Source organism: Mustela nigripes, chromosome 2, assembly GCF_022355385.1.
Source record: "Mustela nigripes isolate SB6536 chromosome 2, MUSNIG.SB6536, whole genome shotgun sequence".
NCBI classification, from domain to species: Eukaryota; Metazoa; Chordata; class Mammalia; order Carnivora; family Mustelidae; genus Mustela; species Mustela nigripes.
Genome location: NC_081558.1, coordinates 92,374,342 through 92,391,316, shown reverse-complemented (window position 1 = coordinate 92,391,316; position 16,975 = coordinate 92,374,342). Strand labels below are relative to the sequence as shown.

Sequence of the window (16,975 nt, the reverse complement as noted above, 5' to 3'; positions counted from 1 at the left end):
AAAAAAGAGATTTTATTTACTTATTTGTCAGAGAGAGAGAGAGCATAAGCAGGGGGAGCAGCAGGCAGAAGGAGAAGCGGGCTCCCCAGTATCATGACTGGAGCCAAAGGCGGACGCCCAACCGACTGAGCCTTCCAGGTGTCCCAATAAGAGCTGTTTTCTTAAGGGAACTATGAAAGGATTTTCTAGGGAATGCACTGGTGAGCAAGCACATTTTAACAGGGAGAGCCACAAAGGACACAGAAAGTCTGAAAGCCAAGAGAACTGTTGCAGGACGCGACATGCTTAGCTTCCTGCCTAAGCAGGCAGTATGCGTTGCAGGCACAGTGGGTTCTATCTGCTTGCAGGGAGGTGAAAGATTTGGTTGGGTCTCCCCCAACTCTGCAGAGGAGATCTGGGGCCAAGGGTGCAGCTTTGTGCTCTGCCTAGAGGCTCCACGCTCATCAACAGCAAGACAGCACAGCAGTGGCGGACGCTGGCCGGGGCAGGAGACCGCCAAGGCTCTTCCCGCCCAGTGAGGAAGAGGTGAGTCATGGAGCTGGTGAACAACTCCCTTCAGGGGAACCCCATGGGCTGACACAGGGAACAGGGGCGAATTGTCAGGCTGGAGCACACAGGCAAGCAGGATGTGGCTGACACCCAGCAGTATATATCAGTACTATTGATCAGTAGTCACACCTATAGATTTATAGATGAAGGAGTGAGTGCTGGCAGAACCCTGCCAGATATATATCTTTATTGGCTTTGAAAGCCCTTATAAAATACATGGAAGGCTAAGAGGAGAGGTGGGCAGAAGCTATAAACATGTCACCCTCCATTTTAAAGGTTGCCACTTGCGAAGAATAATGAGGAATGAAAATTGAAGTATTGGCTACTCCCACTGTTAACTAGCAGGCTTTGGGTTTTAGATTGTGGCTTTTGATATCAGCCCTCTGGCCAAGATTACTGAGTGCACTGTGTAAGTCTGGGAAGACTTGTTTGACAGGAAACACCTACCTAATTGAGAGATTCCACCCAAAATTGGCAGGAGTGGGGAGAAATAAAACCATGAAACCAGCTATCACACAGCACAAAAGAAATCTGAAAACAGAGACATTTTCAGGCAGAAGCATCCAGTAAATGGGTTCAAAGCAGTGTGCATAGGCTTCAAGATCTGTACACTATAGACCAGGTATAGAATCTGAGAAACAAAATATATTCAACATTTTTAGATACTGAGGTGAACATAATCCCATGGCAATGGGGATGCAGTGGGAACTAATGTCTGGCCCAGGCCTGTCATACCCGTGAGAAGAGTGTCAGGAAGGCTGAAGCTCAAAACAAGCCAAAGCTTGTGGTTTAAAAAAAAAAAAAAAAAAAAAAAGGCCAAAGACAAGCACAAGTTTTTTTTTTTTTTTTTTTTTTTAAGCTATGTTTGGGGCAAGTAGAGCATGGAAGCTGTAGGCCTGCTGTTTGGAAAATTTTGTGCAACATTTGCAGATGATAAAGACCATGGGAGAATGACACTGAGTGTAGCTTCTGTTTCCTCCAACAAAAGAATGCTTTTCAAAATCCACAGAGCCTAACTAATACACAGAGGAGAAGGAAAGATAGGAGAAGTGATCCAGCCTTCAAATACTTCCTTGCCAGGCATGTGCTTGCTGAAAAATTGTTGTTAGTTAATTGGGTGCAAAAATGAAGAATGGTGAGGAGAAGAGATCTTTACACAAAGGGATTCGAGTACTTACTTTAGAAGATCCCCTTTCTGTGGGCTATCCCCTCCCAGCATTCCAGGAGTATCTGCTAGGCTTAATGGGCGGCCTGGCCCTGCCACCTGCAAACCCTCTTAATGCCAGGTTACAGAGAAAAGGCAAAAGAAAGTTAAACCTGCAGATTATAGATCAAGGTCAAAAGCCGTACCGACTTCCCATTCCCAAAGGTAGGTGCATGGGGCATAAAAGATGGAAGGGCAATAGGAGGGCCTCTGGTGCTGGGGGTAGAGGAGGAAACAACCCTGTTATTCTCTGCTAAGCTGACACCTGTTCTCAGCAGGTGAGTTAATCATGAATCTCTTAAAATAGCAGCCTGTTCCCTAAGCATTCTGGGTTCCTAGTAAAAACAGCTCTTCAATGATTTCTTTTAAAAAGTCATAACTAGTCATAGCATAAAATTTTGGGAAAATATTTTGGATAGCATGAAGAATTTAAAAAGTCAGCTTTAACCTCATTTTCTAGAAATAGCCTCTGTCAACATATTCTTTTGTGACATCTGTTATTTTTCTCTGATAATAGCAGGAAATACATAGGATAGAAATTTGGAATACAAAGAAAAGCCTCAAGAATAAAATAAAGACTGCTTGGAATGCTACCACTGCTGATATTTTGTTATTTTTCCTTCCAGTCTTTTTTCTTTGCATAAACCTACATACATATATAGATACATTTTTATACAATGGATCATGCTATACATGCAATTTTTGTATCCTGTTTTTTGCACTTGAAATTATATCCTGATGATTTTCCTTATCATTAAGTGCTGTTTAAGAGCACAATTACAATTGCCATCTGCTATTTTACTGTGCCGCAGTTCATCTAACCATTACTTGGCTTGTTTCCAGTTCCTCAGCACTCGAAAATAATGCCATTATAAACATCGTTGTAAGAAAAAATCTTCACTTAGGATCCATTTCTACAGGTTGAATTGCTAGGTCAGAAAACGTGGGCATTCTTGAGGCTTTCAATACATAGAGCTGCCTTGTCCTCCACGAATGTTGTGTCACTTTGCTCTCCCCAACCCCCACCCCAAGGGGCAAGTGAGCACCCATATCTTATCGACTTGTCTTAGATTTGCAGTTTCCGTCAGACGGTTCAAGGCCTCCCTGCTTTGTGCAATCCCATCGCACCACTGCCATCTTGTGTTCTCCCTCTGTGGCTTTTTGAGGGAGAGAAGACATTCTGGTCCTTGGAATATTTGAGATGCCTTCCCTTATATATTTCCCTATATTCTCTCTATATAATGTGTTCCTTATAGTTCTCTAAAGACTTTTCCTGCTCTGTAGCTCTTTCTATGTTTGCTTTGAGGTGACACAGATTTCCCTCAGCTAGACCAGCTGGGTTACTCCTACCTCTCCTTCTGGACCCAGCTCCCAACTTGTCTCCTCTGCAAAGCTTCCCTTGATATTCCAAGCTGGTTTGGGAGCCTCTTGTCTATACTCCCCTCAGACCTTCCCACTGTCAAAGCACTTGTCACAGTATGCTATGTGCTCAGCTGTCTCCCCTCCAGATGTAAGCTCCCTGGGGGTAGACACATGTCTTTTTTTGGTATTTAAATTCAATTAGCCAACATACAGAACATCATTAGTTTCAGAGACAGAGTTTAGTAATTCATCAGTTGCATACAACAGCCAGTATTCATCACATCACGTGCCTTCATTAATGCCCATCACCCCGTTACTGCATCTCCCCACCTCCCTTTAGGCAACCCTCAGTTTCTTTCCCATAGTTAAGAGTCTCTCTCGGTTTGTCCCCCTCCCTGATTTCTTCCCATTCTCTTTTTCCTCCCTTTCCCTATGATCCTCTCTGCTATTTCCTATATTTCTCATATAACTGAAACCATATGATAATTGTCTTTCTCTGATTGACTTATTTTGCTAGAATAAGATCCTCCAGTTCCAACCAGGCTGATGTAAAAGGTAAGAGTTCATCCTTTCTGATGGCTGAGTAATACTCCATTACATATATATACCACATCTTCTTTATCCATTCATCAGTCAATGGACATCTGGGCTCTTTCCATAGTTTGGCTATTGTGGACACTGCTGCTGTGAACATTGGGGTGCAGGTACTCTTTTGGATCACTACATTTGTATCTTTGGGGTAAGCACCAGAAGGGCACATGTCTTTTTTCACTGTATCTTCAGTGCCTGACATGGCATCTGGCAGGTGTGGATATTCAATAAATGCTGAATAAATGCTTACCTTATTTAAAAAATTCTTGAAGATTCATCCTTATTTCCAAACCCGGTATTCCATCCCATTCTCCCTAAATATTTACCAAGCATTTTTCTGATTGTATAAATATCTAGTGGTTTTATTTTATTTTATCGTATCTTTCCAGCTTTGAGATATAATTAACATATAACATTGTGTAAGTTTAAGGTGCATGACATGATGACTTGATATACATATATATTGTGAAATAGTATCACAATAAGTTTAGTGAACACATCTATCATTTCACACAGTTGTGTGTGTGTGTGTGTGTGTGTGTGTTTGTGTGTTGAGAACTTTTAAGATCTCTTCTCTTACCAACTTTCAAGAATATAGTACAGTACGTTAATTGTAGTTACCAAGCTGTACATGACATCCTCAGGACTCATCTTATAACTGGAAGTTTTTGTCCTTTGGCCAACAGCTCCCCATTTCCTCTAACCTCCCCCCTACACCCCAGCACTGACAAACACCATTCTGTTCTCTATTTCTATGAGTTTGACTTTTATGGGTTTTGCATATTAGTATTAGTCTTTTTTTGTCTGATATATTTCACTTAGCACAAAGCCCTCAAGTTTCATCCACGTTGTTACAAATGACAGGAATTTCTTTCTTATGGCTGAATAATATTCCATTGTTTAAACATACTATATTTTCTTTATTCATCCATCAGTGGACCCTTAGGCTATTTCCATATCTTGGGTATTGTAAATAATGCTGCAATGAACATGAGAGTGAAGATATCCCTTGGAGATAGTGATTTCATTTCCTTCAGATATATACCCAGAAGTGGGATTGCTGAGTCATATGGTAGTTCCAGTTCCAGTTTTTTGAGGAAACTTTGTACCGTTTTCCATAGTGGTTATACTAGTTTATGTTCCACCAACAATGCAGTCAGTCCCCTTTCTACACACTTTTGCCAACACTTGTTATTTCTTGTCTTTTTGATGATCGTCATTGTAACAGGGATGAAGTGATATCTCACTGTGGTTTTGATTTGCATTTCCCAGATGATGAGTGATCCTGAGCAGCTTTTCATGCACCCATTGGCCATCTGTATGTCTTCTTTGGGAAAATGCCTATTCTGGTCCTTTGCCCATTTTAAAGTTGGATTGTTATTATTATTATCTTTGCCTTTGAGTTGTAGGAGTTCCTTACATATTTGGATATTAACCCCCTTATATATGATTTGCAGTTATTTTCTACCATTCTGTAGATTGCCTTTTCATTATGTTGATCAACCATTTCTTTTGCTCTGCAGAAACTTTTCAGTCTGATGTAGTCCCACTTGTTTATTTCTGCCTTTATTGCTCTTATTGCTTGTGTTTTGTATGTCTTAAGCAAAAAACAAAAACAAAACAAAACAAAACACATTGCTGAATCCAATGTCAGGGTTTCATAACCCATGTATATATTTTCTTCAAGGAGTTTCATAGTGTCAGGTCTTACATTTAAGTCTTTAATCCATTTCAAGTTAATTTTTGTCAATGGAGAAAAATATGGGTCTAGTTTCTTTCTTTTGAATGTGATTATCCAGTTTTCCTGGCACCATTTATTGAAGACACTATCTTTTCCACATTGAATATTCTTGGCTCCCTTGTCAAATATTAGTTGATTGTATATGCATGGGTTTATCTCTGGACTCTCATTTCTTTTCCATCAGTCTATGTGTCTGATTTTATGCTAGAACCATATGATTTTGATGACTCACTATAGCTTTGAGGTATAGTTTGAAATCAGGAAGTGTGATACCTCCAGATTTACTCTTCTTTCTCAAGATTGCTTTGGATGCTTGGGTCTTTTGTGATTCCATACAAACTTAAGAATCATTTTTTTTTTCTGTTTCTTTAGAAAATGCAATTGGAATTTTGGTAAGGATTGCATTGAATATATAGGTGGGTTTGGATACAAGTTGCTGTATTGGTTTGGGTACCTTGCATTGAATCTATAAATGGTAATCCTTGCTTGAGAATCTAGAATTGATTTGAGGCACCCCCTACACCAAAGCAACAAGAGAAGGAAGAGGAATGAGGAAAAAAAAGAGAGAGAAGAAATAGATCAAAATAAAAATTATTATAATTTACATTTTCTTTTTTTAAGATTATTTATTTATTTGACAGAAAGAGAGATCACAAGTAGGCAGAGAGGCAGGCAGAGGGAGGGAAGAAGCAGGCTCCCCACTGAACAGAGAGCCTGATGCGGGGCTCTATCTCAGGACCCTGAGACCATGACCTGAGCCAAAGACAGAGGCTTAACCCACTGAGCCACCCAGGTGCCTTTAATTTACATTAAAAAAAATAATTTACATTTTCATATGATCCTATTGTTTACAATGTTCTGTCATACACTTGTGGCAACTCTAAGCCCCTCTTGAAAAAGATGAACCTTCATGCCAGATGCCATTACGACACTCTGTATCATCTTCCAGAGTACCTCTCACAATTGCTAGTGTATGGTTATTAGTGATCACTAATATATCCCCAATACCTAGCACAGTGTTCAGTGCATTGAAGCCATTCAGTAATTGTTTATAAACTCTGAGAAAAAGCATTATTATCTACATCTTATAGATATATCATTAGAGAGCTGACAGTTCAATTGAGGGAGCTGGATTCCAACTTGGGTGCTCTTTCCAGTACACGTCAGCTAATGTAATCTACTTTTTTTTCCTTCATGGGAAAAGTATGAAAACAAGAAAAAAATGGAAAGGGAGAATAACTGAGGGAAAGAGGAGAATAACTGAGGGAAAGAAGGGAAGGAAGAGGGGATGAAGAAATCACAGAGATGGGGAGAAGTGGTTTGAAATTGATGCCTTGATGAGGAAGTAAGTATAAGCACAGACTCACCAAAGATGGGCTTTCCTGAGCAGGACGGCCCAACGCCCAGGATCGGATGTGTGGTAAAGTGGACCACAGCTATAATTTCTATGCTGGATTCATACATGTGCACAAGTTATTAAGAAGTGTATCCTGCCTGTGTTTTTACTAGAGTAAGGACTGCAGCAGGCAGTCTGCTAAGCGGCAGGAGAACCAAAGGCCAAAGTTTAGTCAGGAAAACATTGGATGTCATCACTACCTTGAAAGCTCATTCTGATTCTCCTGTTGATAAGCAGTATTTCTATTAGGACTAAGGGAGACCAGATGAATAGATCACATGGAACAGGTTTAAGTAACCAAGTATAGATCTGAGCTCCTAGGGCTGGAATTGGAAGCCGAAATTGATATGGGTAAGACTCATCCCTCTAAGGGGCTCCTTATATGGCCGAATGGGCTACCAGCAAGATTGTGGCAACGAGTTAGGCTTTCACTCGCTGAGTTTCAGGGCCCTAGTATAGGTGAGACAAAACCCAATATTTGACTCTTAGGAGACGGTCTCACATTTGCTTCCTTCAAGGCAGACAGGGAAATCTTTTGACTGCTTATCCCCAGGTATACTGTCATCCCCATACTGGGGCACCTCTGGTGGAGATCACCTTGTGTTTACTCATGTGTCTCTAAATCCTCTCATTTTCCTCATTAGCCATGATGTACAAGAGGTCATGAAACACTGCCCTAGCCAACACTCTTGTAGGGAGGGAGGGTTAAGTGTGAATATGGCCATGTCTCTGGCTGGGAAACTTCTCATTACCCAGTCCCAAGATTTATTAAAAGGGGCAGATGGATCTAGTCAAGTTCACTGGGCAGCACCTCTACAGGCACAGGAGATTAATGGCTTTCAAATCTGTTAGGCCAGTGATTATTCAAATTTAATGATTAGAGTCTCCTGGCAGGCACATTAAAACAGTTTCCTGAGCCCTTTCCTCTGAGCCTGGAATTCAGTAGTTTGGACTAGGGCTCATGCACGCATTTTTGACTAGCTCCCAGGTGACGCAATGCTGCTGGTCCGAGGCCCCTACTTTGAAATTACTCCAGAAAAAGATGGGAAAAAAAGCAGGGGGAGGAGAAGTGAAGACAGTAGACTACCAGACTCTCTAGGGTGTCTTTCTGTGTATGGGATAAGCTTGTGTGTGTGTGTGTGTGTGTGTGTGTGTGTGTGTGTGTGTTGAGAGAGAGAGAGAAGAAGGGTTGTTTTGGCTTTGCAGGCTCTGCTTCTTGCTCTCCCCTACACAGTGAGAAAACTACTTCCTTGCAGTTTAGAAGGGCAGAAAATGGAGACCAGGGGATGGAGAGAGAGCTGCGAGCTGAGAGCTGAGAGGAAGAGAGAAAGAAGAAACACAGAAAGCTCAGGACCTAGTGATGGAAAAGTTTCCCATGCAGTTTGAGGGTGTGGGGAGGGGGACATGTGAGAGCTGCTGTGGGGCATGAGTGAAGTAGATGGGAGAGGAAGGAGAATTTCTTTGAGTGCTGTGGCCTTCAAGGTGCCTGGGTATGAATGGAGGCTGTGCAAAGGTGTCTGAGAAATGCAAGAAAGAACTCAAATTATTTTGAAATTAATTTTTGCTTGCTGGATGGCATGTGTCTTAGGGTATGAAGCTGTTCTGAGTCTTTGGCTTCACTATGGTTAGAGCAGCATGATAGTTCTGATGTATCATATGTGGGAGATTGGGGGGCCAGGGTCTCCCTCATTCTGATGAAGTCCCTTCCCTGTTTGTCACTGGGCCAACTGTTACAACGATTCTCTGCTGATACTCTGTCTTGAGGCCTGGTCCCTGTAACTTCTCCACACACAGCCATTAGGCTAATAAACCTAAACTAGAACTCTGATGGCAAACCTCAGTGACTTCTGCCCCAGAACCCTAGTGCTAGAACAGGCTCCCATTTTCCCTCCTAGCCTCTGGAGAGATTAGTATAGTTCTACTGACTATTGATTTTAACCAAAATACCCTTCAAGGCAGGCAAGACCTCAGATTCCTCATTTCTATGGATGCTTCCGGTAGCTCTTCCAGCCACAGGCACCTCACATTCCACACCTCTGTTCCCTTGACACTTACGTACAGTCTCCCACCTCCATGCTATCGGGCATACTATTTCTGCCAGCTAGAATGCATTCCTTAGCATCTCTGCCTAGTAAGAAAGAGTTCCTTAGTACATTCTTGGCTCCATTCTTCAAGGTGTAGCTCAAATGCCTGGTCTTTTAGGATTCTTTTCTGATCATCTCAACTTGTCCTCCCCACCATGGATATTTCTTTGTACTTTCCTGTACTATAAACTCTGCTTATATTGTGGTTGTCTGTCCCCCTCAACCTGTGTCATCCAAAATGGTGGCCACTAGCCCACGCGGTATTTGAATTAATTAAAATGAAATGAAGTACAAAGTTCAGCTTCTCAGCGTCACTGGCCACATTTATTTTTTTTTTTCCGCACTGGCCACATTTCAAATGCTCAGTGGTCCATGTAGTGATTACTGTATTGGATAGCACAGACAGAGAACCTTCCACCATCACAGAAAGCATTGGACACAGACCACATTGGACAATGATGGGATCGTGTATCATTCCTATCATGTTTATTGGAAAAAAAGTTAGTTGCATTGAATCAATTAAAATTTTATTGGTTGTTTTGGATTGATTTTTCACCCAGAACTGGAGCTTCATTTTTTTTTAGCTTCTAAAAAGCTTTCTTTCTCTTTTGAGGGTGGGCTATGTTCTGGGGAGATGAAGCCTCATCTCCCTTTTCTGTGGGTTGCCTTCATTTCAGAGCCTTTCTGAGAGCTGTTTGGTGCATCCTCTTCTTTTGAGATGTGGTCCGGGTCACTTCCCATGGCTTAACCCTTGAACAGCATTCGTTAGTAATGAGACCTCTGCCTTGGAAGGAAGGGCAGAGTCCTGTAACCCTTAGGGTTATGCTACCACCCGGAAGAGCCTGCCTATCCTAGAGAAACCTCATGCCTGTAGGGGGCAAAAAACATGGGCAGAAGGAAAGCTGTGACAATCAGCAATGGCATTTTGAGTGATCATTTCTCATTAACTTCTTTCAAGACAACTGTCTATCTGTGGAAGAGGCTTCCAGGAAGGACCCACAAGCGACCACGAGAGGGCACCAGTGCACCTTAAACAGGCTTTACCTCCCAAAACCTCGGGAACATTTCCTTAGGATGCAAGGGCAGGACACAAGGAACACACATCAGATGAGAAAGCAATAGAAAAAAAAAAAAGAAAAAAAAAAGCATCACGTTATTCTGTGTAACTGGAAGGCCTGCTTACCATATATTTATGCATCCAGGACCTCCTTAAATATGGGAATTACAAGAATGGTAGACAATAATAGGCAGACAAGAGATTAGATTGAAAATACTTTAAATAAGAACACAAATAGGTCAGTAGACTTTAAGACAGAATAAACCACACTTCGAAGCAAGGTAGCTATGGAAACATTACCGAAATCATTCTGTTACTTCATGGCTGCAGTGGTTTCTGCAGCCAGAAAATGCTGTCAAGGGAGGACAGAATATTATTTTCTTTTTTTTCCTCCAGTTTTATTGAGAAATAATTGACATATACATTTAAGGCATACAGCGTGATGGTTTCATTTACATATATTGTGAAATGGTTCTTATAATTCTCTTATAAATAATACAACACAGGATCCTATATGGAAAGTTGCAAGAAATGAGATTTCAGAGGTAGAGATGTTTCAATATAAACGCCAATAGCTTTAATTTGGTTTCTGATAACTTAGCTCTGGGTTTGCAGTTATTTAATTTTTCTCTATTTCTATTTTCTGGTGTGGAAAGGGAGCTGGTGAGAGATTTATTTCCATGTCTCTGGATATAGTATATACACACATATGTGTGCACATTAAACGTGGCTGATAGAAGTCACCTACACCCTGGTATGAGCCATGTGAGGGTGAATGACCTATATGTAGAATTTAGACAAGGGGTTTACTGTTTAGTAGTGGTTGGGCCTGAAGCTATGCTGCCTAAAGCCACTGGTTCCACCACTGACTCTCCAAGACCCTAGACCATCTGCATATGCCCTCGAGTTTTCCGGCAAACTACAGTGAGCACATAAAGGTCATTATCCATGGCTGTTCACCAACCATGCCCATCCTCTAGGTGGAGGTGAGGGGAAACAAAGTAAGTTGATATAAGAAGTTTGGGTGTTCGGTATGCAGGTAAATGTAGTAAGATTTGGTAAATGTCATGGTGGTGGGTACTTGGGACTAAGAGTGAAATTTTGGCATTATTATAAGTCACTCAGCATATCTCTATCCTGGCCTGATGAACACCTCTTCTCCCCAGAGTTTCAAGGGAGCTGTATATAAGAGCGACACTAATAAATTGGGAATCAAATACCAAATGGGGCCATGCAGCATGCTCTAGTAGGAGACCGCGTTTTCCATGTGCCTGAGGTCTCAAGACGAAGAAGTGGGATTTCCTAGCTTCCCTTGAACCCAGATATTGGAATATTACTTCTATCAGCCTGGCCCCATAGAGAAAGGAGGTCAGAGAGGTGGGAGTGTGTAGTAATACACAGAGCAGGCCATGATTTAATGGCATGTGTGGAGAAAGAAGAAAGGAAAAGAGCAGAGGAGCCCTGCATAATTATTTAAGAAGACTGTGGTCGGGACAGTGAGGGTGGAGGTGGTATAGGAATTTTGTACAGTCAGATTTGTCTTAGGGAAAGAGATCTTCATTTCCTCCTAAGAAGTGGGTCGAATAACTTCAGGGAGCATTAGAATTACCTAGAGGCCTTATTGAAACAAGTGTTGCTCGTACCACCCCAGAATTTCTGATTTGGTAGTTCTGGAGCAGGAGCCATGAATCTGTTAACAAATTACTGGGGACCCTGATTTCTCTGGCTCAGGGACCATGCTTTGAAAACTGCAGCTCTAGAACACTGTAAGTAGTTTAGGTAAAGTACCCCAAACAGAGTTATGATATGGATTTAATTCTTCCCCTGAAACGGAAACTTAACAAAGGACTTATTATTTAAAAAATTTTTATGATTCACACATCACACAATTCCCCCATTTCAAGTACATAACTCAATGGTTTTTAGTGTGTTCACAGTATGTGTACCTCTGTTAGATAACTTTCATCACCCCCAAAAGGAACCCTGTACTTATTAGCAAACCCTCTCCATTCTTCTCCACTCCTCCAGCCGGAGGCAACCAGTGAACATTTTGTCTTTTTAAAATTTAATTAATTTATTTTAGAGAGAGAGCACATTCATGGGGAGGGCCAGAGAGAGAGGGGAGAGAGAAGCAGATACCCCGCTGAGCACGAATCCCGACTGGGGGCTTTGTCACACAACCCTGAGACCATGACCCGAACCAAAATCAAAGAATCAGATGCCCAGTCCACTGAGCCACCCAGGCTCCCCACTTTTTGTCTTTATAGATTTGCCTATTCTGGACCTTTTGTGTAAATAGAATCACACAGTATGTGGTGTTTTATGACTGGCTTCTTTCACTTAGTATGATGTTTCGAAAGGCCATCCATGTTGCAGCATACACCACACACATTCCTTTGTATTGCCTAGTAATATTTCACTGAACGTACAATCCATATTTTATGTATTCATTCATTAGTTGATTGAAGTTTGGGTTGTTTCTACTTCTTGACTGTTATCAATAATGCTGCTATGAACATTCATGGACACATTTTTGTGTAGATATAAGATTTCATCGTTCTTAGGTCTGTACCTAGAAATGGATTTGCTGAGTTATAGGATAACTCTATATTTAGCATGTCGAGAAATTTCCAGAGTTTTTTCCAAAGTGGCTAAAATTTTATATTATACATGCCCATCAGCAGTGAGGGTCCAATTTTTCCATATCCTCACCAACCTTTGTCTTTTGATTATAGCTATTCTAGTGGGCCTTATGTGGTATCTCATGTTATTGTGATTTGTATTTCCCTGATGACTAATAATGTTGAGCATCCTTTCATGTGCTTATTAGTTATTTGTATATCTTCTCTGGAGAAATGTCTATTCTTATCCTTAGACCATTTTAAACTTGGGTAATTAGCCTTTTTATTATTGAGTTGTAGGAGTTCTTTATTTCTAGATATAAGCTCTCCATCACAGACATGACTTGAAAACATTTTTCTTATTATGTGTGGGTTGTCTTTTCACTTTCTTGATGGTGTCTTTTTTTTTTTTTTAAGATTTTTTTCATTTATTTGAGAGAGAAAGAGTGTGAGAGAGAGAGAGCACAGAAGAGAGAGCGTGAGGCAGGAGGCAGAGGGAGAAGGAGAAGCAGGCTCCCTCCTTGATGTGGGGTTTGATCCCAGGACCCCAGGATCATGACCTGAGCCAAAGTCAGACACTAAACTAACTGAGCTACCCTGGTGCCCTGATGGTGTCCTTTGAAGAATGAAGATCTTTAAATTTCAGTGAAGTCTGATTTATCCATTTTTAAATTTAGCAATTTGCTTTTGGTGTCACATTTTAGAAACCAATACTTAATCCAATGTCACAAAGATTTAATTCTATGTTTTCTTCTAAGAGTTTTACAGTTTTAGCTCTTGTATTTATGACTTTGATCAATTTGATGTTAATTTTTCTGTATGATGTGAGGAAGGCATCCAAGTTCATCCTTTTGTATGTGGATGTCCAGTCATCATCCATTATTTTAAAAAAATGGTAAAAAAAATTAGAGCAACAAAAAACCTTCTTTTTTGTGAGAAATTTCTAAATATTAATGTGGTTTAAAAAATATTTATTTCTATGGCTTTGCTCATACCTAACCAAATATACTCATTCATCCAATAAATACTGAGCATCTGCTTAGTGCCAAGCAAATCTAAGTTGCTGGTTAGACAGCAATAAGTAAAGCATGGTCTTTGCCTATAAGCAGCCTACATGCTTGTGAGGAAGACAGGTATAAACAAATAAATGAATAAATATATAATATATAGAGGTAGTAATAAGTATTACGAAGAAAATACAGAATAAAAGGGTAGAAGTTGGGGTGCCTGGGTGACTCAGCCAGTTAAGTGATTGACTCTTGATTTTGGGTAGGGTTATGATCTCAGGATCGTTGGATCAAGTCCCACATTGGGCTCCATGATCAGCAGGAAGTCCGTTTGGGATACTTTCTCTCCCTCTCCCACCTCCCCTCCCCCAGCTCATGCTTGCTCACACTCTCAAATAAATAAATAAAATATTTTTTTAAAAAAGAGAGGTTATGTGGGACTTGGGGAGAGAATTCTGTTTTCTACTGAGTAGGAAAGTTGGACAATGCCTCTCTAAAGTGACCACATTTATTCAGTGATCCTAAAGTAAGGGAGCAAGCCATGGAACTATCTGGAGGAAGTGTGCCAGGCAAGGGGAAGAGAAAATGCAAATGTCATGGAGCAAGAGTATTCTTGGAATCTTCTCAGAAGAGTAAGCAAGGCAGGAAGGCTAGAGTGTGATGTCTAAGGGGAGATGGGTAGAAAACAATGTTGGAGAGGTATTCAGGGACTAGACCCCTGGGAAAACGAGACTGCCCAAGAGTTTTCTGATTTCTGCCTGGCAAAGCATTTTGACCTACAATATCTGCATTGGCCTTAAACAAAAGTCAATACCATTCTTTCTCTCTCTTTGGATCTAGTATCTGCCTCAAAACTTTTAGTAAACAAGTTAAGAATAGAGAATACAAATAGTTATATCAATGTAATTCTAAGGCACAGATTTCCCTGAAATTAAAAATAATCAAAGTAACTCAAAGAAAAAATGTAATTCAAAAAAGAAACTTTCAGGGTCCTTATGTTTTTTTCCTATGTGATTTCCATAACCCAAACCTTCCCCATTTCTTTGTTTAAGGTCTGTGGCCAGGTTTGCTGGCTGTCCACCCAAAATCTCCTCTCTTCTCCAATGTAGTAATAGGAAGAACTGCTCATCCACAGACGACATTTTCTCAAATTCCCTTGTAGTAGCTGGGGTCGTGTGACCAGTTTTCACCAATGGATTATGAAGGGAAGCAATGTGTACCACTTCTAAGCTGTGGCCTTTAAGAGGCAGGTGGACATTTTGTAGTTCTTCTTTTTTCACCAGCTGACTGCAGAGATTGCCAGGGATGATGGGACTCTACAGGATAGTGGAGCCACAAATTGGAAAGAGACTGGTCCCTGAATCAGTATACAATGAAGAGCTTCCTGCTGATTTGGAAATGCTTGCCTTGAATAATTACATGGGCAAATTAATTTTTCTTTTTGTGTTTGAGCTATCACATTTGTGAATATGTTCGTGACAGCAATTTAGCCTAGTGTAACTAATATAAACTCAACTTGGACAGAAACACAAGAAATAAACTACTTGGAAAGCTAGACCAAAGGTAACTAGGATTAAGAACAAATTTAGGTTGGGATCTGAGAAAGAGGCATCTGGACAGAGGAGGTACATGATCAAATGGCTTCTTCTCTTTGGCTGTATGTACTGATATTGTGTGGGAAAAGAGCTTTTCATCTTTGCTGTGTTCTTGGCAGTGAAGGTGAGGGGGTGGTGTGGGTGGTGGTGAAAGTGTGGCAGTAATGGGGTAAGGAATGGCCTTGAATGTGTCTTCAGGACCACTGGGACAAGTTGGTGGAGATGATGCCTGATCCAGGGAGGATAATGGGGCCCTGAGTATGTCTATCATCTCTGTTCTGCCAATGAACTGCAGACCTCTCCACAGACATAAGCAGGAACTTATGATTCAGTAGAACACTGATTTCTTTTTTTTTTTTTAAAGATTTATTTATTTATTTTAAAGAGAGGGAGCAAGCACGTGAGTCAATGGTGGTGGGGGGAGAGAGTGAGAGAATACCAAGCAGACTCCCCACTAAGCATAGAGCCTAATTTGGGGTTCTATCCCATGACTCGGAGATTATGGCCTGAGCCAACATCAAGAGTTGGCCACTTAACTGAGCCACCCAGGTGCCCCTGACTACAACGACTACTACTACTACTACTACTATCTCTACTTCTACTTCTTCTTTTCTAAGATTTTTATTTATGTATTATTCAGAGAGAAAGCATGAGCACAAGAAGGGGGAGCAGCAGGCAGAGTGAGAAGCAGCAATCTCCCCACTGAGCAAGGAGCTAATGTGGGACTTGATCCCAGGACCCTGGGATCATGACCTGAATGAAAGGCAGACGCTTAGCCAATTGAACCACCCAGGTGTCCCTTGACTTCATTTTTTTTTTTAACTAAAGGAATAAAAATCTTTATTAGGCACTATAAGTAGCATTCAATAATCTTTAAATTCAGCTCATGAAAATCTAGCCATAATCAATCAAACTTAACAGTTCATTCTTGCAGAATTCATGGGTTGGGGTGAAACTCCCACCAACTTACATTACATTACATTACATTACATTACATTACATTACATTAAGACATTGAGATACCTACTGAGGTTTTGAGGACAGGGAATGAAGAGCTACACCTCATTTCTAATTACTAGTGAGCACTCCAACTATTTATGGAAGGAGAGGTCATTTGTATGAGGCAAGGAGAATTCCAGGCTGATGGCACTGGCCATAAGGTCACATGGCCACTAGTGAATCTCTTTGCCGAGAAAAATAGATGAAGGCACATTAACTTTGGGTAAGTCGAGTAAGTAAGGGGTATGGTGAATTTAGGTGAGTGCAATAAATGGTGCTGGCCAATTTTTGTCAAGCGATTTGGTAATTCAAGGATGAGAAATCTGCCTGTAACTCACCTGGATTTATACTTACATTTTCTATTCCTTTTGTTTCTTTTCCCTAAAATTTTTTAAAGACAATAATTGAAAAACTTTTTTCACCTTTATCTCAGCTGGACCAAGAGAAAAATTCTTATTAATGTTTGAGCCAAGGCAGGTGGGAAGAGCAAACTACCACTGGAAGCAATTGTGATGCTCTAAGAAGTCATCTCTCCTAGAGGAGTGAGGGGCTGGGATAAATGGAGACGGGTGTCTTTCCAGGGAGGGCATTAGGATAGAGATGGTTGGTCCTCCTTCCTGAAATTTTCCTTCACAAATTTCCATGTGCATGTGTATGAGTGTGTGGTTGTTAACTTTTTATTTGGGAATAATTTTAAATATATAGTACAGTTGCAAGAACAAGAATAGAACATAGAACATATACTCTTTCCCCATATTCACGTATTGTT

At 40.8% G+C, this 16,975-nt stretch overlaps 1 long non-coding RNA gene across 5 annotated transcripts in view; it reads left to right on the top strand.

Moving 5' to 3' along the window:
- Positions 1 to 76: 76 nt before the first annotated feature.
- The window catches only part of LOC132011811 (uncharacterized), a 170,664-nt gene continuing 153,765 nt past the window's right edge, over positions 77 to 16,975 (top strand). For all 5 annotated transcript variants that reach the window (XR_009402440.1, XR_009402439.1, XR_009402438.1 and 2 more), the window contains exon 1: positions 77 to 525. This is a non-coding gene — a long non-coding RNA (uncharacterized LOC132011811). The remainder of the gene's footprint in view (positions 526 to 16,975) is intronic.